The sequence below is a fragment of the Globicephala melas genome, chromosome 6, assembly GCF_963455315.2.
Source record: "Globicephala melas chromosome 6, mGloMel1.2, whole genome shotgun sequence".
Lineage (NCBI taxonomy): Eukaryota > Metazoa > Chordata > Mammalia > Artiodactyla > Delphinidae > Globicephala > Globicephala melas.
In genome coordinates this window covers 8956645-8978557 of record NC_083319.1, presented here as the reverse complement: position 1 = coordinate 8978557, position 21913 = coordinate 8956645, and the positions used below count along the sequence as shown (strand labels likewise).

General features: G+C 53.8%; 2 protein-coding genes across 15 annotated transcripts in view; one reads left to right on the top strand and one right to left on the bottom strand.

Annotated features, from left to right (window-relative positions):
• Positions 1 to 6770, bottom strand: part of ANGPTL2 (angiopoietin like 2) — a 33877-nt gene extending 27107 nt beyond the window's left edge. Inside the window, exon 1 of the mRNA XM_030858638.2 lies at positions 6336 to 6770. The gene's annotated coding sequence lies outside the window, so the exon portion shown is untranslated. The remainder of the gene's footprint in view (positions 1 to 6335) is intronic.
• The window catches only part of RALGPS1 (Ral GEF with PH domain and SH3 binding motif 1), a 286653-nt gene that overhangs the window by 187073 nt on the left and 77667 nt on the right, over positions 1 to 21913 (top strand). The window lies entirely within an intron of this gene.

The window sequence follows — 21913 nt, the reverse complement described above, 5'->3', positions numbered from 1 at the left end:
CCATGCATGCTGGTTGGCCCCAGTTAAGACCTATTATCTTATTAATTATTGACAGCACCCTGTTTTATTCTCAAAAGTGTCCTGATTGAGTAACAAACTATTTGGTCTCCTTACCTAGGAGAAAGGTATTATTATCTGTATTTGCAGTAGAGGAAACCCAGGTCCAGAAAGGTTAGGTCACTTGCCTAAGGTCCCTTGGAGTAAATATCGGGACTGGGATTCAGCTGTCGACTGCAAGGTCCATGTCCTCACCTCCATCAAGAGAATCTCTCCAACCAGTATGAGTAAAAGGTGCTTGTCTGTTTGCTCAATGGCCAAGATGCAGGTTACTTCTTAGTCACTCTTGACTGACAAAGTAGAAATAGCTTTCGGGTCAGCACAAGGGTGAGTCTTGTTGGATGCTAGAAACAGTTCTTGATTATCCAGGTGGTGAGACCCCAAAATGGGCATCTAGGATGAGCAGTGGTGTCCTCACCTTAGAAACCCTGGAGGAGGAACTGTGCATCACTTGTCCTGGTGATTCACTGCCAGCCTGGAGGCCAGGGAGGGAATAGCCACATCTCCAACTGCCATCCCTTCCCAGCCTAGGATTCTGTGAATCATCCCCACCAAAAGTCAGTGTGGGTACCCAGGGAGTCTGGAGCTGATTCCCAGACCCTGCCTGTTCAACTCTAATAAGACCTTCGAATGAGCCGTTTGTCCAGCCAGCCAGCCTTCCATCCACTTAGCCTTCCCAGCCAGCCCGCCATTGTGTATTGGTGCATCCTGGGTCCAGCCCTGTCGTGGGTTCTGGGAACACAGGCGTGAACCAGAGCAGCAGGTAGGTAGGATCAGACGGATTTGCCTGGAAGAGTGGCAGTGGAGGGTCAAATCTGCCTGATGCTCCTGCCACTGGTGTGTTGCTGGCTCCAGGGCAGGGCTGAGTTCATGGAGGAGGTGGGTTGTGGTCATACTGTGAGCTCATGGGGCAAGAGGGGATGTGGTTAGGCGGCGGGAGCTTGTTGCCTTTGCCAGGGGGACGAGGGTGCTGCTGTTCCTTTTCCGCGGTACATTATTTGGGAACCATTTTGAGGTGGTCCCAAAGCCTGTGCACTGAGCCCTCTGTGCCAGGAGCCTCAGCCAACAGAGCAGAGGCAGGAGAGTCTGCAGAAGCCATTTCAGAGCCCGGCTCCTGCGTTGGCTGCTGCATTTCCGGCAGTGCCTCCTGTGCTCTGGAGCCCTGGAACTGGGGGAGCCTCAGACGGGAGAGAACAGCTAGGGACTGGGTGGACAGCACTGTCCCAGGGCAGCTTCCTGGGTAATCCGGACCTTGCCTGGAGCTGCTCTTCTGAGCCAGGCTGAGTGGTTGGCACCATGGCCACCTCGGCCTGTTGGCAGGGCCTATCCCCTGAGCACTGGGACAACCATTTTGTGCCTACCTCACTGATCCCAGCAATTCTGTAAGGCAGGGGCTATGATTATCCCCATTTCACAGACGAAGAAACAGAGGTAAGGATGAAGTCTTGCCCAGGCCTCAGAGCTACCAAGTGGTGGAGCTAGGCTTGGAACCAGGTTTGTGGATTCCATAGCCAGCCTTCTTACCCACACAGTCCTTCCTGGCCTCCCTGCCCTCAGCCGCTCTCTCCTCTGCACTCTGCACTGCTTGCAGCTCCAGGCCTATCTCTCTAAAACACACATCTGGTCTTGTCAGTGTCCTGCTGAAAGATAGAGCCTGTGTTGTCATGCCTCCCTGCATCTGCACGTGCTGTTCTTTTTGCCTCGTCACATTCCCTGTGTCCTGCCTGAGGCACGCTTGCCTTCCTTGCTAAGTTGACCTTCTCAGTGAAGCTGGCTGTTCACAGGGAGGGCCCCCTCCCTTCTCCCTCCTCCAGCTCCCAGAAGCAGCTGGGGCTGCTTCCATCACAGCCCCCAAGATACAGCATGTCTGGTTCTCTACCCCAGACTGCAAGCTTCTTAAAAGCGGGGTCAGGGCGGTTCCCCCTCTGAATACCCAATAGCCAGGATGGCACCTGGGTTACTAAATAGGAATTCAAGGACTTCATTCATTGAACATATTTCCTGAGCATTTCCTCTGTGCCAGCCACTGTGCTGGGGGCTGGAGATAGAGCAGGAGCAAGGTAGGTGCCTGCCCTCCGGGGGCCACAGTGTCTGGGTCTGAGGCTCCCTCCCTCCCTCCTTCCTTCCCTCCTTCGTTCATTCATTCAGATCCTTTCTCTCCCTGTCCTTAGTGGGTATTGGAGGTCCAGCAGTGACTGAGAGATCCCACCTTTCCCTCATGGGGGCTGGGGTGGGTCCATCTTGGGCAGGACTTTGGTCGTTCCTGGAGCTGGGTGGGTCCTCAGAGTTCATTCTGGGCTTTTCTGAGGTGGTCTTGGGCATGCCTTTCTGGAGGACTAGGCAGCAGCGGGAGGCTGAGGCTCTGGGGCTGCTGGCCCTAAGACAGGCTGGTTTCACCAGAGAATCCACCTAACACAATAGCTTGATTGTGAGAGGCCTGGCTCCCCCCACCCAGCACGTTAACATGTCTGTGATCAGAATGTGTCTTAAAACTGATGTGTACGTGGAACGGGACACTGTAACATTTTAACTCCCCTCCCAAGGCTGTTATTAAGTCAGTCATACGGCTTATGGTCGTTGTGTCGGAATGTGGTTTTGTCATAGAAACTACCCTCAGAATGTGGTTCTGATGTGACCCATCTATCACCACAAACTCCTAGCTGCTAGTGGCTGAATAACCCTTCTATTTGGGGTGTTTCATATAAATTCGCAGAAAAGAAATGCTATTCAATGGATTGATTCATTCTTGAGATTCCCGCAGTGTGTTTGTCCGGGATGGCAGTGGGCTGGGGTGGAATGGGCCCAGATCTGGACTTGGATCCTTGCTTTTTGGCCCGCTAGTGGAGGGACCTTGGCAGAGGTGCTGCACCCGCTGACCCTCAGTTCCCTCTTCTGTAAAATGGGGACAGCGCCACGCATCTCACGGTTCCCTCTTAGCGCCACACGCCTCCTCCTTACAGGTCTCCCACCGTTGTGCGTTTGTGTGATTATTAGATTCACCTTCTCCCTCTTCCCACTGGGCTGTGGGCGTCGTGAAGCAGAACACCTCCGCCATCTGACTGCTGTCAATTGGGACCAGTTTGGACAAAGTGGGCTGTGACTCAGAGAGAGACCAGAAGCTGAATGTACTTGCCTTGGGCGGGGCTGCTGCCTGTTCTGTTTGTTCTGCTGTAGCTGCCAGTTGCGGCTCCCGGATCTCTTCTCCGGAATTGCTCAAGTGTGGCTGCTGTAGGCCTTGAAGACCTGAGCTCAGGTTCTGCAGCCCTTGGAGTCTCCAAGTTAGGAACGTGGGAAACACACCAGTGGTATCTCAGGCACATAGATGACTGCTGGCCCGAGGCTCTGCCCCACTGAGCTGGTGCAGAGTTCCATGGAGCTGCCGGGGGCGGCAGCCGTACAGAGCACCAGTTGCGCAGGGTTCTGAGCTAAGACAGCCTGGCTTGGAATCCAGTTCCACCTCTCATTGACTGTGCTACCGCAGGCGTGCTGTGTAGCTGTGCTGAGCCTTGGTTGTAAGAGGGGTGGCGACGAGGCCTGTACTGTCTCAGAGGTAGGCTTCTATGACATGAGCGGGTAAGCACGTGGCTTTCAGATGGGATGGTGCAGCGTCTCTAGGGCACCAACCGAAACAGACTTGACTGCGAGACACCTTGAACAGGGCATTGGAGTGAGGCAGGGAGAGGCGTGGACTTTGGAGCCATACTGACCAGCGTTCACATCCCACAGAATCACCAACGGTGTGACCTTGGGCAGGTTGCTTAACTTCTCTGAGCCTTTGTTTTCTCATCTGTAAAATGTGACGCTAAAACTGGAACCTGCCTCCTAAGGTTGTAGCGAGGATGAAATGAGATACTGCGTGTGGCTTACTTAGCACAGTGGTACTTAATAAATCACTGTGTGATGGAGAAATGGCTTAGTTGCTCTGCCCATGAAAGTGCAGGAATACCGTGCAGTCCCTTCCTGGGCCATGTGCTTCACACATTTTTGTCTGCTTTTACTGAATAATAATTAAGCTAATTTGTGTTAGGCAGGCCTGTGAGGTCAGTCAGAGTCTCTACTTGGCCCGGGCTGCCCGAAGAGCATAGTGAGCCGCCGTGGTTCCCGGGTGGAGTCAGGAAACCTGCAGCTTCCGCAGCCCCAGAGGCCTTGTGCTAGAGAAGCATATATTTAATGTCAGCCTTTCCAAATGCTTCCAAGAGTTCAGGGACCTCTGGGGCCACAGGAGAGAAGCTACTGTCTGGGGCTAAGATGCATCAGTGTTGGCTGGTATGAAATCCACCAGACTTGGCCATTTATCTTGTGGCCAGACTTGGGTGATGGGGGTGGGGTTTGGGGGAGGGGTCCCTGCCTCACCCTCTGCAACCCCAGGACAGGCCTGGCATTGGTCCTCCCGCTTTGTGGACCTCCTGCAGCACGGTGGTAGCTTGCTTTCCTCCCTGCTGGTTCTGGTGAGCGGACCAGCAGGCAGGGGAGTAGTGCTGTGTGAGGGGTAGGATGTTTTTACTGTAAGGCTGGTACCAGATGCACCCGAGGTCCTTTTGTCGGTGCATCGGCACTCCTCCTTCGTGTGGACTTCTAGGATCTGGATGTGCTGCAGTTGCCCCAGACATAAAGCCCCCCTCCTCGGGCTCCTGGGAGGATCCCCAGCGTGGGTGGCAGTAGTGGTCATAGCACTGGCTCAGCCTGGTGGGATTTCCTGACAACCCCAGCAGAATGTATCCAGGTTAGAGAATCTGGGTCTCTGCTCTTCTCTCTCTGCAATTCTGGTTGTTATGGCTCATAATACTCAGTGACTAATGTTTTCTGAGGCTTTGCCACACACCCGGTACCGTGCTAAGGCCTTCCCGGTCATGATCCCACACGCTCCTCCTAGAAAGCAATGGAGCGTGGTTCAGAGTGCTGGGTTCAAGTGCTGGTGCTGGCATTTACCAACCATGTGGCCTTGGGCACAACACTTAACCTCTGTGCCTCAGTTTCCTCACATGTGAAATGGTGATGACTAACAGTACCTGTGTTATAGGGTGGTTGTGAGGACTCTGCCTCTTGGTAAGTGCAATGTAAGTGTTAGTTGTTACCAAGAGATGGGCATTACTGTTATCCCATTTTACAGGTAAGGAAACTGAGGCTTAGAGAGGCTAAATGATCTGCAAGGGTCACTTAGCTCATAAGTAGAAGAGCTAGGATTTGAGCCTAGCTTGTGCGTACTACCTCACTCTGTCTCAATTTGGAAAAATACATGTGGGGAGCATTTGGCCAGCTTCGGAAGTGGCATTCTCAACTTTCCTCAGAGCCCCGGTGAAAGGGGATCCTTTTCTAAGTAACCGAACTGCCCTCTGGGAGCTCTCGTAATCCCACAGCAGAGGCAATAGCTGACCCGTGACACACATATCACAGGAGGAGAAGGGAGGGATCAGTGAAGAATTTCTGTTTGGAAATGTTATCTAACGAGTGCTTTCAAGGGACTCAGATGCAGAGCCTGTACCGTCCCCCTGCCGGGTGCCAGGGAAGCCTCATCCTCCCCTGTGTCCTGGCCAGGCCACGTACAGCCTGCTGGAGACCTGGGGCTCCGTCCCGTCCCATCCCGTCCCGTCCTGTGCGAGGAGGGACCAGACGTCCTCGGACCCGCCGGGAAACCAGGGCAGCGCTGTGCCCCGAGTCACAGCGGCAGGAACCTCTGGCTGATGTGTCCCTCCCGGCTCTGGACCCCTCTGCTCCTCTCCTCCCCGGCTGAGGGCATGAGTACAGGCTGCTCAGTGCCAGGGAACTTTCTGAACGAGGGCTCCCGGCTCTCGCAGGACAGCGTTTGCTTTTGCCTCAGCAGAGTCTCCAGCCAGGGTGCATAGGAACCCAAAACTGAAAGACAACTTCCGGAGTCCTCGGGCTAGCCCTGCGTCTGTGACTCCATCGGCCCGCTGGCCCCTCAAGGGCACCCGTCCACACAAGCTCATGCTCGCGCACACACCCCGGCTGCGGAGCCCTGCCCAGGAGCCGCCTGCCTTCACCCCAAAGGCTCTTTGTCTGAAGGAGAGTGGGGCTTACTGATGGAGCCCTCGAAACCCCAGCCATGACCTCACGCCCCCAGAACTCCACCCTCTACCCAGGTGTCCACAGGTCCTGTCCCAGCAGATGCCTTGTTTGGCTCCAAGCGAAAGCAGGAGGGCCCAGCTGCGAGCATCGCGTTCCCCGGCTGGAGGGGCCAGGGTTCTTGAGCCCAGAGACCCGGAGCCAGCTGCTGCCTCTCGCCCCCGTACCTCGGTGCCACAGAGTCGGGCTCTTACCTCTTCCCTCCTGCCTGGCTCCCGGGGCAGCTCTCACATGCTTCACCTCGGCCGTCAGCGGGGCAGCCTGGCCATGGCCTCCCTGAGTCGCAGGCTGGACCGGCTGCAGAGCAGCCCTGCCTCACTGGCCTCTGCTCGCTCCGCTCTGCCTCCACAGCGGGGGCTCCGGCCAGGGATGGGGCGGGGGCTGGCCCGGGGTCCCGCCGGGTGGCTCACGACCTGCCTTCTCTCGCGGGGGCCGGCAGCTGCCCCAGTGCCATGCTCTGCAGGTCCGGAGCTCAGGCGGCACTGCTCAGGGCGCGGGGTCCATCCTCAGGCCGTCTGCGGCAGCCTCATTTGAACTCCCAACTCCTTTGTGGAGCCTTTACATGCTGCCGGAGGAAACTGTGAGCACAGCCTGACCCTGGTTGGCTGCAGGCACTTCTCTCCACCCACCAGTGCAAGAGGATCCCCCAGGCCCCAGAAAGGCTCAGGGCCTCCCCTCAGCCCCAGACAGAGGCGGGCCGCCCGGTGATGTCACACTAGCTCCGGCCCCAGCTGGCCTGGCCCCTCCCGCCCCAGCCTGCTTTGGCGGCCTCGTCGGGCCCCCTCCTTCCTTGGCACGAGCAGCCGGGCCAGCTCTGCTCCCTGGCCCAACGGCTCCCAAAAGCCCGGGCAGCCCCGGGTGCGCTCTGCCGAGGCAGAGAGCTTCCCCTCTGACTCAGGTAATGGGTTTAGATCCGCCCCAGCTGTGCAGGCAGCGGGTTGGCGTGTGGGCTGCAGGGAGCCGGGTCCTCCCCTGGATTGCTGCCTCTTCCAGGCCTGCCCTGCCGAGCCCCAGTTGGGCAGGCAGGGCAGCCCCGCACAGACGGCCTCTCCCCATCAGCCGCCCTTCTTGGAGGCTTCACTCTTACCTCTACACCCTGGGGAAGGGAGCCCCAGGCTGTCTGCACAGCAGCCAGTGGGATCTGGGCTGTGAAGTTAGGGAGAAGCAGTGGCTTGGGACAGCGGAATTACCACCGGCTGGGGTGGGGGCAGCGCTGGGGAAATGCTCCATCACTTCCCACCTGAGGGGCCTTGATTGAGTCACTGCATCTCTCCGGGCATCCCTCTCATGCATCAGTAGATGAGCTAAAACAAGTAATCTACCTCCAAGGGCTGCGGCGAGGGTTCTATGAGGTCGTGCAGGAAGGGCCTCGGCGTAGGGCGAGGAGGCCTTAGTGGACTGAACTCAGGACTCTGGCGTCCAGCAGGTCAGGGCTCACGCTCCCAGAACTTCCACTGGGACCTCCCGTTCGGCTCTTTGAGGAACACATGATGGGAGTCCATCGGCACCCTCAGCACAGAGCCTGCCCCCGAGACAGAGCTCATGAATGTTTGTGGAGTCAGAGCAAGAGAAGAGACAGCACTGGACCCCACGCAGCGAGCGGCCCTACAGGCTCATTGGCACAGGCCGGGGGGACGGGCCTGCTCAGTGGGCGGAGGCGAGTCCTGGGAAGGAGCAGCCAGGGCAGGTTTGTCCTCTGCCTGGACAACAGCCTTGTGCAGTGTTGGTGGTAACTCTCCTTTCCCTTTTAAAACATTTTTAGTGATGATGGTGGTGGTGATGATGATGTTTGGGTACAAATTGGGAGAGAAACTTCAGTGGGGTTCTCTGTGCCGCTAGGCACGGTGTATCATGTTCCTGGGTCCACCGTGCTCCTCCCCTCCCCAGGATAGCCACCCCTGTCTTTGCAGAAGGAGAGCACCTTTCCTTCTTGCCTCAGCTTCTCCCATCCTGCTCAGACCTTGTCCTCTGGCAAAGGTGTTCTTTGCCAGAAGACCCCAGCATCTTACAGGCCACCACATTAGCCAGACAGCAGGATGGCACAGAAACCTTCCCCACGTCGACTCCGGAGGTGACGGTGTTGCCCGCCCTGTGGATTTTCCAGAGGGCCTGGAGGATCCTGGTGGGGCCATGGCAGGCTGGGGGCTCAAGATCAGCCGGAGCATATGAGAGGGGCCCAGCTTCTTCTGAGCTGCGCCCTAGACAGCCTGGATGCAGGCATATTCCCTTCTTTCCCTTCCTCCCTCCTTCTTTCTCTCTCTCTCTCTGACTCTCTTTTCCAGGATGTATTTTTTGGGAACCTGCTCTGAGCCAGCACCAGGAAGGCAAAGTCCCTGTCCTCACAGAGCTCGCAGGCCGGAGGGGAGACAGACAGACAGACTTGGGCACCTGAGAAGTACCGGGCACAGGGAGTATCTAAGCAGGATGTCTGATGAAGCAGTCAGGGCAGGCCCCTGACAAAGTGGTGCTTCAGCTGAAACCTGGAGGATGGGTCAGAGTTAGCAGGTGGTGAGGTTAGAGGGAGGGTGGCCTGGGCGGAGAGAATAGCAGTTGAAGTGGCCCCAACAATATCTCCCCGCCACAGTGAGACCTTGACACTCCTCCCAATGAGAGGTAGGATCTCTGCCCCCTCCCCTTGAATGTGGGTGGTTTCTGACTTGCTTGTAACCAGTAGAATGCAGTGGGAGTGACACTACCCGACTGCCAAGACTGGGTGAAAGAAGCCAGTGCAGCTTCTGCCTTGTTCACTGGCACACTCTGTGTTGGCGCCATGAGCCAAGCTGGACCCCAAGAAGTCCAGCTACCCGGAAGCTGACGTGTGAAGACTGCATGTACCATGGGTCCCAGCTGGCAGCTGGCATCAACCCCCAGGCGTGGGAGGAAAGAGGCCCCTCGCCATTGAGTCATCCCCAGCTATGGCGTCTTCCTGCTGAGGCCCCAGCCATCAGGCAGCAGAGATAAGCCATCCTAGTGTTCCGTGCCCGAATTCCTGACCCACAGAACCCATGAGGATAAGGAAATGGTTATTTGAGGCCGCAAAGTTTTGGTGGTAATTTGTTACGCTGCAGTAGTAACAGGAGCGGACCCTGAGGCAAGGGCAACTGTGAGTTCTTCCAGGAGCTGAGAGGAGTGCGGTGTGGAGGAGAGAAGGGGAGCGTGGCAGAGGATGAGGCCTTGTCAGAGGGGGGACTTCATCCCGAGGGCAGTCAGGAAGCACTGCAAGGTTCTGAGCAGGACAGGGTTCCTTCCGCCTTGCTTTTGTTTCTAAGAGGGCCACGCTGGTGTTGACTGGATTGACAGGTGCGGCGGCCAAGGCATCAGAGCTGCTGGGAGTTGGTTGCAGCTGTCTTGGTGAGAGAGGTGGTTGGAAGCGATGGGACCCCCTGGGGCAGGAAGCATTCCCAGGACATCCCCCCTGCTCTGGGAATAGGTGCAGCCCAAGTCCCTTGGTTGCTAAACAGATTTGCTTCCACAATTCCAAGTTCCTGGGATCCCACCAAGTGGGACAGGAGCAGCAGGGTGGCCGTGCCCTGCCCATCTTTCCTCACCCCCTGCCCTGTTGGTGGCCTTGGGCAATCAAGCACACCCCTGGGGAGCCTGAGCTGGGCAGTCAAATTCTGGTTCTACCGCCAGTAGCCCTGAGCCTCACTTTCCTCCTGTGGAAAATGAAGATGATGTAAGGATTTACCCCACAGGGCTGTTGTGAAAATTAAATAAGATGTGACACGTTAAGTGTAACACACATGGTAAGTGCTCAGTAACGTTGGCTCTGGTCGTTTTAGTTGCCCGGGAGTCCCCTGAGCATGGGGGCATGTGTGGCGTGGGCCGTGTGGAGCTCTCCTTTTGTCCAGCCCAGCACAGCAGAGTGAATAAACGGATGGCTGGCAGGGGAGGGTAAAGAGCTGTGGCTCAGAGGCTGACGAACCTGTGCTCAAATCCCAGCTCTGTCACTAACCTGGGCAACTTTCCAATTCTCTCTCAAACTTTGTTTCCTCCTGTTAAAAAAGGCAATGATAATACTGACTCCTAGGGGTTAGTGTGAGGATTGAGATAAGATAACGTACCTAACGCGCTTAGCACAATGCCTGGCACTCGCCATTGCTCAGGAAGTTGCTGCCGCTTCTCCCTGCCCCCAGGCTCCTCCCCACTCGTACCCAGAACATCCTCGTCAAGCCTCCACCTTGATGGCTCCCAGATCTTGGAATCCTCCTGACCTCAGTGAGCACCATCCCTGCGTTTCCACCTGCCTGTTGGACCGGTGTCATGTGACTAAAGCATTTGAGGAAAAGGGAATCTTTCTTTTTCTTTGTATAGTTTTTACCAGAATGAAAAAGATGTGTGACGTTTACATGGTGGCAGAATACAAAGAATCTTCATTATGTCCCACAGTTTGTATAAATTTCATGTGTTTTCCTATTTATCACCTTCCTGACAGTTAACAGTTCTTTTGTTTTTCTTTTTCCTGTTGGGAATGTTGGGATGTTCTACTGAGATAACTGTGTATGAGGGGTGGGGGCTGAGGCGGGGGGCAGTGCACGAATGATGTGTGTTACGTAGACGGGTGCTTGGGAGGGGGTTTTTGCTGTATCTCGCAACCTCAGAGTCTTACCAGCATTTCAGGCTTCACATTTCCCAAGCTGATTTTTTCCTTTCGGCACTTTTGAAACGCCTTTCCATTGTCTCCTGGCTTACACTATTTCTAATGAGCAGTCAGCTCTCTTCCTTGCAGTTGTTCCTGTGTACGTGGTGGGTCTCTTCCCCTCTGACTTCTTTTAAGATTTCTGTCTATCTTTGATTTTCAGTAATTTGACGATGATGTGACTAGGTTTGATTTTCTTCATATTTATTCTGTATGGGATTCACTGAGCTTCTTAGATCAGATATTGATCTGACGCCAGAAGCCCTCATTTATCCGCTCAGCCGCCTCGCTGGGCCCCAGGACAGATAAGCGAGGTCGGCAACAGCTTGGCTACCCCTCGGGACGAGAATTTCAGCAGGTATCTATCTGCAAGCAAATTGCGGTCCTTTCCCACTGACCGTAAAACTGCCTCCAGTCCCTCATCTCCTGTTTAGGACAAAGGTCCCGTCTGATACAGACAACAGTGTTCCAGAAGCAACCGTTTTTAAACATTTTATGCTGGATGGGGATGATTTTAAACAGCTTTGGAAATTTCCTGTGAAGTGTTTGTTACGAACCTACGAAGAAAACCAGGAAACGAAAATTAAATCTCTCCTGTCTCTGTTCTTCAGTCTCCCCTCTTGGGGACAAGCCCCCACGTGAGCTGCAGGGTGAGAGAGAGGCGACAAACCAAATGAGCATTCCTTAAGATACTGTTACGAAGACAAAATGAAAACCACTCAACTGAAGTCTCAGCAAATTGGCTTCGGGCAAATTGGCCTGGAGCCCATAGGTAGTGCTCAGATGGGGTTTAATAAGTATCTGTTGCCTGAGCAGTGAATGTGTTTGGCGGGTGATGTCCAGGCTTGAGAAGAGGCACTGCCCGGACTCTGTCCCCTGGCAGGTGGGTTGGGAAGTCGGGAATGAGATGGACAAGCTGACAACAGGCTCTCCAAACCGCTTTGTAACTGAGCATACACCCTGTGCTGACACTTGGATAGACTTGCCTGGCAAGCACTTCACAGACACAGCGTCCTCGTAGGGCTTTCCGTGTGCTGGGACATCCTCTGTGACACTGGGTAGTATAGGATGACTACTAGCACTGCCTTAGATACTTCCCATAAAAGAAGTCTCCTAACTTCTCACCAGGAAACATGTGGCTCCCCTGCCAGACATGAGGCAGCAAGTCACAGGACCCGACCACAAGGCCTCCAGGAGAGGAGGGGACCAGCTGGCTCACTCTCAGCTCAGAGGCAGCTGCTTCATTAAATCTGGAGGGATGGACGCTTCTGGCAGTTCCACAGCCTTCCTGATGCTCAGACACTCCTGTAGGCCTTTCCAAGACCAGCTGACCAGGAGAGGAGGGGCCTTGCCTTTTTGTCCCTCACCCATGGCTCAGCCTCACTGCAGCCTTGATCACTAAAAACTGCCACACTTCCTCGAATCTGAGAAGTCGTCAACCATTAAATGAGTCATGTTCTAGTAAAAGAGACAAAGTACTGCCAATTAAACCCTGACACGCTACTAACTTTAAGATGCCTCTGGATTTCAGAGATCCTAAAACAAGAAAAAAGTGTTAAAACGTTAGAATCGAAGAAATGTAATTTGTTTTCAGGACAACACAGCACAGTGTTCCTGCTATCTTTGATGTAAGTCTTCATCACAGTCCCATTACTGCCTAGCAGTGTGGCCTGGTGCAAGGAAGCCCACTTTGCCAAGCCTCACTCTTCTTGTTAGTAGAACAAAATAGTAATACTTCCCTCATAGGGTTTTGGGGGGAGAAGAAAAAAAAGATAAGTGTAAAATATTGAGCTTGACACCCAGCCCATCGCAGGTAGCTACATAAGGTGCTCTAACAAGGCTTGTGAGGCCACACGTCTCTTTCATCTTCTAGTGCGCTGGTGGGTACACTGAGCTGAACCAAACTGTGAATTATCGGGGCTGATATTTCCCAACAGACTATGACCGAGAACAGGGAGGGCAGACAACTGAATTAAGGACCACCAACCAGCGGGCTAGGTTTATGGTAAGGCATCAGTAAAAAGCAGGAGGTTTGGGTGAGAAGGCGAATTCCGCTGGGATGTGCGGAGGTCCAGTTCCTGAAAAGGAGGAGTAGGTTGTATTGAAGTAACCCACTGGTCAGTAACAATGATAAAAGCTGGATAATATACAAAAGACAGCTGCTTGAAAGCACTTGAAAGCAATCCAAAGCAATAGAAGCTGGAGGAGACATGTTCCTTGAAAGACAGGAAGCTCACTAGGGTATTTCCCTACTCATGGTGATACACAGAATGACAAAACAATGCAGCAGCATTACTGGCTGGGAAGAAGAGAAAGAGATTGGACCTTGAGGATGGAAATTGAAGGGGGAAATGCTAGAAAGGAGAAAGCCACAGAATGAGGAGCTCCAAAACTACTATACAAATTCCCCTTGATTCCTTAGTTAACCCCTAAATTGTATACATGGAGAGAGAGAGAGAGAGAGAGGGAGAGAGAGAGAGAGAGAGGGAGAGAGAGAGAGAGAGAGTCCTGGGAGCCCAAAAGAAAGCAGCAGCTGAGAGGCAGAAAGTTCAGCAGCTGCCTGAAAGATGGAGTTTGGAGTTCAAGTCCTGCCAAGTTAATGGGGCTTAGCCAGCACTTAAGGCTCTCAATTTAATCCCAGAAAGGCCATGCCTTACAAGTGAACCCAGGATTAAGGGTTATACTCTAGGATTAAGGGCAAAACCAAAATAAACCTACCTGAACAAAACCTAAAAACCAAGCCTCCACAAGGTCAAGGGAATATGCCAGTAATTTAACTGCCTGCCAGAACGAAACACAACATTCTTGAGAGGAAGACAATAAAATACTGAGTCTTTTCAACGTAGCATCCAAAATGTCCAGCACACAACTTAAAAATTATAGGCGTGTGAAGAAGCAAGAAAACGTGACCCACGATCAAGAGAAATAATAAAATTAGACCCACCGATGACCCAGATGTCGGAAGCAGTAAAGAAGGACTTGAAAATGTGTACATGTTATGAATTTGTACAGGGTTTTCACGAAATGAAGTACAGAATGAACGCATGGATAGGGAATCTCAGAAGAGAAATGGGTCACATAAAAATAAACTAAGTGGCAATTCTAAAGCCAAAAGGGTACAGCACCTGACATGAAACATAATTTGGATAAAATTAACAGCAGATTAAATCCTATAGAATAAAGGATCAGCAAACTTGAAGCCAGGTAATAGAAATGATCCAAACAAGCACAGAGATTTTTTTTTTTAAAGATAAAGATAAATAAATGGTGCTTCAGTGACCTGTGGGACAATGCCAACTGTGTAAGTGGAGTTCCAGAAGGGGAAGGGAGAGAGAATTGTGCAGAAGAAATATTTAAAGGAATAATGGCCCCCAACCTCCCCCGCCAACACATTCCCAAATTTAGTGAAGAATATCAACCCAAATTTCCAAAGCTGTTTAAAATCATCCCCATCCAGCATAAAATGTTTAAAAACGGTTGCTTCTGGAACACTGTTGTCTGTATCAGACGGGACCTTTGTCCTAAACAGGAGATGAGGGACTGGAGGCAGTTTTACGGTCAGTGGGAAAGGACCGCAATTTGCTTGCAGATAGATACCTGCTGAAATTCTCGTCCCGAGGGGTAGCCAAGCTGTTACCGACCTCGCTTATCTGTCCTGGGGCCCAGCGAGGCGGCTGAGCGGATAAATGAGGGCTTCTGGCAAGAGATCGATGGAGTGAGCTCCCCAGGCACGAGGCCAGGGTGGGATCACGAAGCAGAGGTGCTGGCGCTGGCGGGGAGATGGGCTGGTGTCATCATAGAGCTCCGAGGGCTGGGCCTGGGGCTGCCTCATTGTGGGCTCTGGCCTGAGCATCTTGCTTGAGGCCTAGTGCATAGAAGCACACGCTAGTGAATGACTGTTGAATGACTGCAGGGCAATACTAGCCTTCGAAAGCTCATCCAGGGTTTCTGACTCAGGGTCTCAGGGGTGAGGGCAGCAAGGGGCACCATTCGGGAGTCTACCTAGGAGAAGAGCGGCGAGGAGACCAAGGAGAGAAAGACAGCCGCTCTGACGTGGCGAGGCTGTGTCTAAACCCCTGACGAGCTGCCCCAGGCCTGCCCCAAGCTGGCTCTGGGAGTCCTGAGTAACTCCCTCCTCCACTGATCTGGCTCCCGGGTGCCCCTGCCCCAGCCTTGCCCTCCCCCCTTCTCCACTAATCCGTCTGCCAGGCAGGTACATGAAGGAAGGCAGTACCTGTGATGGGCCTTTCGGGGCCGTCCCGCCGGGTACGGGTGAGGCAGCAGAGGGGCGTCCGCTCACGTTCCTGGTCCAAGTGGATGATGTCGGTGTCCCCGGTCTTAGCCCTCTCCTCTGCAGGCAGGGCTGGTCCCCAAAGTGTTTTGGCGTTTGTTGTCTCCCTTGAGTCTCACGGCAGGCCTGGGGGTGGGGAGGGCTGCAATTACTCCATTTTATAGGTGAGAAAAAAGAGACTGAAAATATCACGGTCGTTACTGTCGTCATCGTTTATTGTTTACTCCGTATCGGGCATTGTGCCCGTCCGTTCCCTGGCCTTATCTCAGCCAGTCCTCCCGGGTTCTGTGCGGGCAGCGCTTCAAGCAGGGCCCGCAACTCCCTCCCACCCTGGGCACTTGGTGAGCTCCTTCCCCCACTAAAAATATTAAAAACCATCTTCCATGACTGCATTGGTGTAAGGACAAATATGCTAACATTATATATTAAAGCATTTTCTGACCTAAAATTGCACTTTTTGCTCTCATTTTAAAGGAAGCTAGAACATTTTGGGGGCCCCTGATAGTATCGTGAGCCCCCGGCCCTGTGCCTGGCTGCACCTGTTGGATGACTCGGCCCTGACTGCGAGAGCACACTCCCTCCTCCACAAATTCAGAACCCCAGATCGCTGAAAAAGTAACAAACAAACAAACAAACAGAACACCCCAGCAAGCCTTTTTTTAGAAGTTTGGCACAAGTTCATTTGGTGATAAAATCTGACTTGACGTGAGGTTCTCCGTAGTGTTCGGGCTGCGTGTTTGCAGGGGGCCACCTGAGTCCACGGGACCGCCACTCGGCGCTGACGTCACCCCCTCCCAGTGGATGCGTTCGCTTGCAGATCTGCTCTCCTCTCCTGCGCTGTGAGTTCCTTGAGGATAGGCCCATGTTGTGTGCATCTCTGGGGATGACGGATATTAGTCATTTCTCTTTAAATCCCTCATTTCATCTTTCTCAGTGAACCCGTAGGGAGCTGCTGTTCACAAGTTATCTGTAGCTGGCATCCAAAGCGATGAGCCAGCGCCTGGGGCGGGGGGTGGGGGGGTGCGGTTCTGGATTTGCTTTGCTTGAGCAGATATGGGAGGATGGCTGCGCTCGGGTCCCGGAAGAACACGTGGGAGACAACTTCATGGGAACTAGTAATGGCGACGACACTGGTTGAGCGTTTACTGGGCGCAGGCGCTGTGCGGAAGGCCCATGTGAATTATCTTCTTTATATTCACAACTCCAGGTGGTAAGAAGCACCACTTTCCTCCTTTCAGAGCTGAGAAAAATAAGGTTTAGAGAGAGGAAGTAGCTTGCCCAAGGGCCTACAGCTGAAGCGATGGAGCCAAGACGCAGACCCAGGCACGTGGACCTCCGGTGCCACCAGGATGGAGCCTGAATCCGGCCTGGCTCCCAGAGAGCAGCTTGAGCTTGAGCTCTGGACAGCGAGGGCTCTCAGCAGAGGCCGGAGGAGCTGATTTCACTGCACTCGTGGTGAGACCAGGGCTCACGCAGTGCTGAGCCGTGAGACTAGGGGCCACAAGTCTCAGCGAGCGCCGTGGGGCAGAGCAAAGGCCCCCTCTTCTGTGGGAGACATCCACTCAGTTACTTCACACATGTTTACGGTGCCAGGAGCTGGGGACGCAGCAGTGAACAAGACAGACACAGCCCCTGGCCTTTTGGAGTGTATGTCTCTTTAAGGAGGCAGACAATGAAGAGATGCGATAATTTCCAGACTGATGAAACCAGTTAATGGAATAGGAAAGATCGGGGTGGGCGGGGGTGGGAGGGAGGCTATTTTAAACGGGGTGCTCAGGGAAGGCTTCTAGGAGGGAGGGTCACGTGAATCAAGGCCCAAAGACTGGAAGGAGGCAGCCATGCAAAGGAACAGCACGTGCAAAAGCAATGGGGTGGGAATGAGCTTGGCCCTGAAAGATCAGTGTGGCCCAGCAGAGGGGCCAAGCAGGAGACTGGAGGGAGGCAGAACGAGAGAGGCAGGCCGGGCAGGTCCTGTAGGCCAGGTGAGGCCTTAGGGTTGGATTCAGAGCGCAGTCGAGGCCCCTGGAGGGTTGCAGGCAGGAAGATGATATGCACTGCTTTGCGTTTTCTCATTGTCCCTCTTGGTACTGGGTGGAGAGTGGTCCGGGCGGAATAAGCGTGGAGCTGAGAACACCGTTAGGAGACTTGAGGGGCTGTCCAGATGAGAAGCAAGGGGGCTGGCACCAGGGCAGTGTCAAGGAGATAGTGACCAGTGGTTGGACTCAGGCTAGGTTTTGGAGGAAGAGCTGACAGAAACCCAGCGCGCCTCTGATATGGTGAGCATCGTGCTGCACTGATAAGCACCTTGAAGGTTTGCCACTTGGGAGCCCTAGAAGTAGAGTTCTGGGAACAAGGTAGTGACCCACAGTCGGGACTGCCCTGTCCAGTTGGGCAGTGCACACCCTGTGCGGCTGTACATGGCAGCCCTGACCACAGCCAGCACTGACAGTTGGGTAGTGCTGGGCACCATCCTCTAGGAGTGTGGGGAAACAGGTACCAGCAAGGAGCTGGAGTGAGGAGACCCCACCCTAGACACTACCGGAAATAACTGGGGGAAACTTGGGAATGAGCTTGAGGTGCTGCAGGTATGCTGGTGGGGTCTATAAAACATTTTTGAATTGCTGTTAATGTGATCCTGTGTGTCCCCTCAGGCTGGAGTGGACTAGTTTGTTTTCATCCTTGAGGTAGCTCCTGAGGTGGGTGCTCACAAGGTTACTATCTGGAGAGACATGGACAGCTCAGGGTCTCCTGGGGCTTGCTGGAAATTGTTTTCAGCAAAGATTCATGGCTCCGCTGCCCCAAAGCTGCAAGGGGAACTTTGCAGCAGGCCCTGTCAAGGAGAGGCGAGAACTTGTAGCTGTGGCCCTTGAAAATCAGAATGGGTTGTTTCTTCATCTTCCTGGGCTTAAGGCTCTCAGACCTGCCCTGGCTTCTCTGACTGGTAGGTCTGGAGTGTGGCATCTCAGGGGCACCCACACAGGCCCTGCAGGGAGTAGGGGCAGCTGGTGCAGGAGGCTTGCTTCAGCCCTGCTAGCCTCCAGACCACCCCCACTGCCCTTCCTCTCACCCTCCCTGTGCTGGACTGGATAAACCTCAGCTCTGAGGCTGAAACCCTGGAGGGCAGGGGACAGGCTTCCCCTGTGCTAGATATTCTCCAGTTGCTGCCCCGTGCCCAGAGCCTGACCTGTGTGGATTGCCTCCATGGGCTCCCTTACCTTCTGGCCAATGGCAGGTGCCAGCAGGTGATGAGAGAGTGGCGAGAAAGTGAGGACAGGTGTATCGCCAGCGCCCCCTCCCTGCTGGACCGTGGCTGGCGTGGTGGCGTGACGGGGGTCAGCCAGGCCTGGGCTTGCATTCTACCTCTGCCTCTTATGAACCACGTGACTTCTGAAAGTTACCAGTCCTCTCTGCATCTTAGTATCCTCACTTAGCAACTGTGGATGGTAACACCACCTTCCCAGAACGGCTGGCAGGAATAAGTGAATCAATGTGAGTGCAAATACCCTAGTGCAATACAGGCTCCACTGTAGGTGTTTGGTAAATGCTGGCTCTCTTCCTTTAGTAACTGGGAGCCCCATCATCCTGGGTTTCCAACACACTGGGTCCTCGGGAGGTCACTGGTCATTTTGTATCTCTCCAGATGGCCTCCTTTAGTTTTCCCTCTCTGGTTTACATGTCTGTCGGTCCCAGAACCACTCCCGCAGAGCCTCACGACCAACAGTCCTTTAGGCATAGAGTTGCCTCCCTGCCCCTGCCTTGGTCTGTATTTGAAGTCTGCTTAACCAACATGGCGGGAAGCAGGCTTGTGGAAAGTGCACATGTGCACATCCCAATGTGATTTGTAACATTTACTGAGTGCTTACTGATCCTCAGAGCAACCCCAAGAGATAGGTTCCTTTATTGTTACCCAATTTTCAGAGGCAGAAACCGAGGCTTAAGAAGTTACTTGACTTGCCCAGGGTCAGAGTGGGTACGTGGTGGGCTAGTGTTGAACTTGGGCAGTCTGGCACTAGGAGCCTGGCCTCTCAGACCCTGGTGACCTGCCTCTGTCGTGGGCAAGCCTCAGCTCTTCAGGCTCCAAGGACCAAGCCGTTTTGGATAATCAAGGTGACTGGGAAGCTACAAGGTTATCTCTTGAAACATCCAATGCTTTAAAATTTTTATCCATTCTCATTAAGCTTTTCACACAGACCCACATAGACACACACACACAGAGCACACTAGCCGCTGAAAATCGTGGCTAATCACACTCTCCTTGGCGACTCAGTCGTCGTGAATAGACTAACTTTACCGCCTGTAAGCTCCAGGCAGCTGTGTTTGTCGTTACTTTTCTAGCTCTTCTTTCCAAGGCAGCAGTCACCTTCCCTTCCCAGCCTCCCATCCCTCTCCTGATTTGTTGCTTCTCGCCAGCTGAGGTCCCAGAAATCTGGTAGAATTATTTCTAAATAAGAGTAGCTGGGCACTGCACTAGTCTGAAGAGCTCTCCTGTGAGTGAAGTACATGAGAGTCAATGCCTGCACTTGATCACATCAATTTTGGGGGCTCAGAAGCCTTCGGGACTTACAAGGTCTGTGCTCTTACAAAATATCTGCCGTCTTCTGCACACTTACTGTGTGCCTGGCATGGTGGGAGGCCTTTTAAGTGGATTGTTTCACTGAATCCTCAAAAACAGAAACTTCCAGGAGAGGTTCTCTTTACTGTCTTCCATTTTAAGTGATGAGGTAGCTCAGGCACAGAGAGGTTAGGGAGTTGACCCACTGCCACACAGCCAGTAAGTGGCAAAGGCAGGATTTGGACTGGCTGGGCCTGTCTGCATCCAAAGTCCACAGCCGTTAACGGGCTTTAAGCTCTCAGCTTCCCAGCAGCGTGAGGATGGGCAAGTTAGGGCAACTCTGATCCTCATTTCTTCACTTGTAGGATAATGCTGTTTGTTCCCAGAATTACTATGAAGGTTGAGATGTTGTGTGATTGACACATCGTAGGCACTCAGTCAGCGCTGGGTCCCTTATGCTCATCATTCCAGCCCATCCTAGATCAGAGGTTCTCAAGCTTTAGCAACTTTGGAATCACCTGAGAACGTGTTAACACACAGTTTGCCACCCCAGGGTTTCTGATTCTGTAGGCCTGGGGTGGGGCCTGAGGATTTGCATTTCTAAAAGTTCCCATGAGGACGGCGCTGTGGGAACCGCTTCTCAAGATAGATGAGTTTGCAAGAACATGAGGCCGGGTGGCCCAGCCGTGACCATCCCTACTTCTGACGGCAGTTTTACACGTGCAGGTGTCGGTTATGCATCACTCCGGGAGAGTGTGGTTTGGCTTTTCGCAGCCATTTCCTGGGAGCTGGCTTGAGGCTTTTAGTCTCTCCCTTCGCCTCTCCTTCACCAAAATGGCCAGGTGTCACTGACCTGGGAAAATGTGGTGTTTAAGCAGCAGGTGATGTCTGGACTGTGAAACAAGCTTCATTCGACCAATTTTATTAACACGTCCCTGACTTCCAACTGCTTTCCTGGCACAGAATAGGAAATAAAAGGCACATGAAAAAGATAATAAATCATCTTTGCAGAAATTACTTTTATAAATTTTATTTATTTACTGGTATGATTGGTGTTCTCCCCTCCCGCAGCAGGCTGTGCGGGTGAAGCGGTCACCTCGTCACCCCTGGGTCCCCAGTGCTCAGCACAGTGCCTGGCACACAGCATCGGGTGCTCAGTTGTCATTGCTGTTGGGTGGATGAGTGAAGGGCTTGGTGGCACAGTCATGGGTGCTGGAGTCGGAGGGACCTGGGTTTGAGCCCAAGACCTGCCCTTCCTGGCCGAATGGCCTTGGGCAAGTAACTGATCTTTTGTGCCTTCATTTCCCCGTCTGTAAATTGGGGATAATAAAAATAATACCTATGTTTCATAGGGTTGTCATGAGAATGAAATGACATAAGGTATCCAAAGTGCCTGCCATGTAACAAGTGCTTTAGTTTTTCATCATCATCATCGTCATCTTCCTACCAGGCAGGCCAGTGTACTGTATAGAGTGTGGGCTCTAAAAACACGCTTCCCACCACTTACTAGCTGCGTGGCCTTGAACAATTCCTGTCACCTCTCAGTGCTTCAGTGTCGTCATCTGCAAAGCGGGCATTCAGAGGCACCAAGCTCGCAGAGTTCTTGTCGCCAGTTAGGACGTATCCACGTAAGGTACTTCCGCATCTGCAGAGCCTGTGGCGCGGGCAGCCAGCCGCATGAGGAGGACACAAGGGAGGAGGCACAGTGCACCCCAGGGGGCTGCCCTGCTCCCCGATGCCCCCCCACCCTCGGCCCAGGAGAGAGAAGAGCAGCGGGGCAGGGGAGCGCTCCTGGGTAGAGAAACATCCCCAGGCTTCTGCCGCTGGAAATCCCTCTTCCTGGCAGCCCTTGGAAGCGCAGCTCCGTCCTCAGCTGGTTCCGATTACGATTACTCTCACGGGCTCCAGAGCATGCTTCGGTGGCGTTCCCCCTCCGCAGAGCCGCCTTTGTCTGCAGACGTCACTCCCTTCCCGCTACCTGCCAGGCTGGAGCTGCTTGGGGTGGGGTGCGCCCAGCAGGGACGAGCCCCCGCCCGCCCGCAGGCCTGCCATCGCCTTTCTTCCTCTGCCAGGCTCTTTATGGGCACCCCCAGACCTGGCCCTCCTCCCTGGCATTGTGAGAGAAGCTTTCAACACCTCAAAACGCACCCCGGGGCGCCCTCCCCCCACCCCCTGCCATCCCCTGTAACGTGGAATCCAGACCGTCCTGGTTTCTGTGTGTGCAGAGCGTTTGGTAAACAGAATGCTTGAGCCCTGACTTGCTGGAAGGGGCGAATCCCAGCTGACGCCC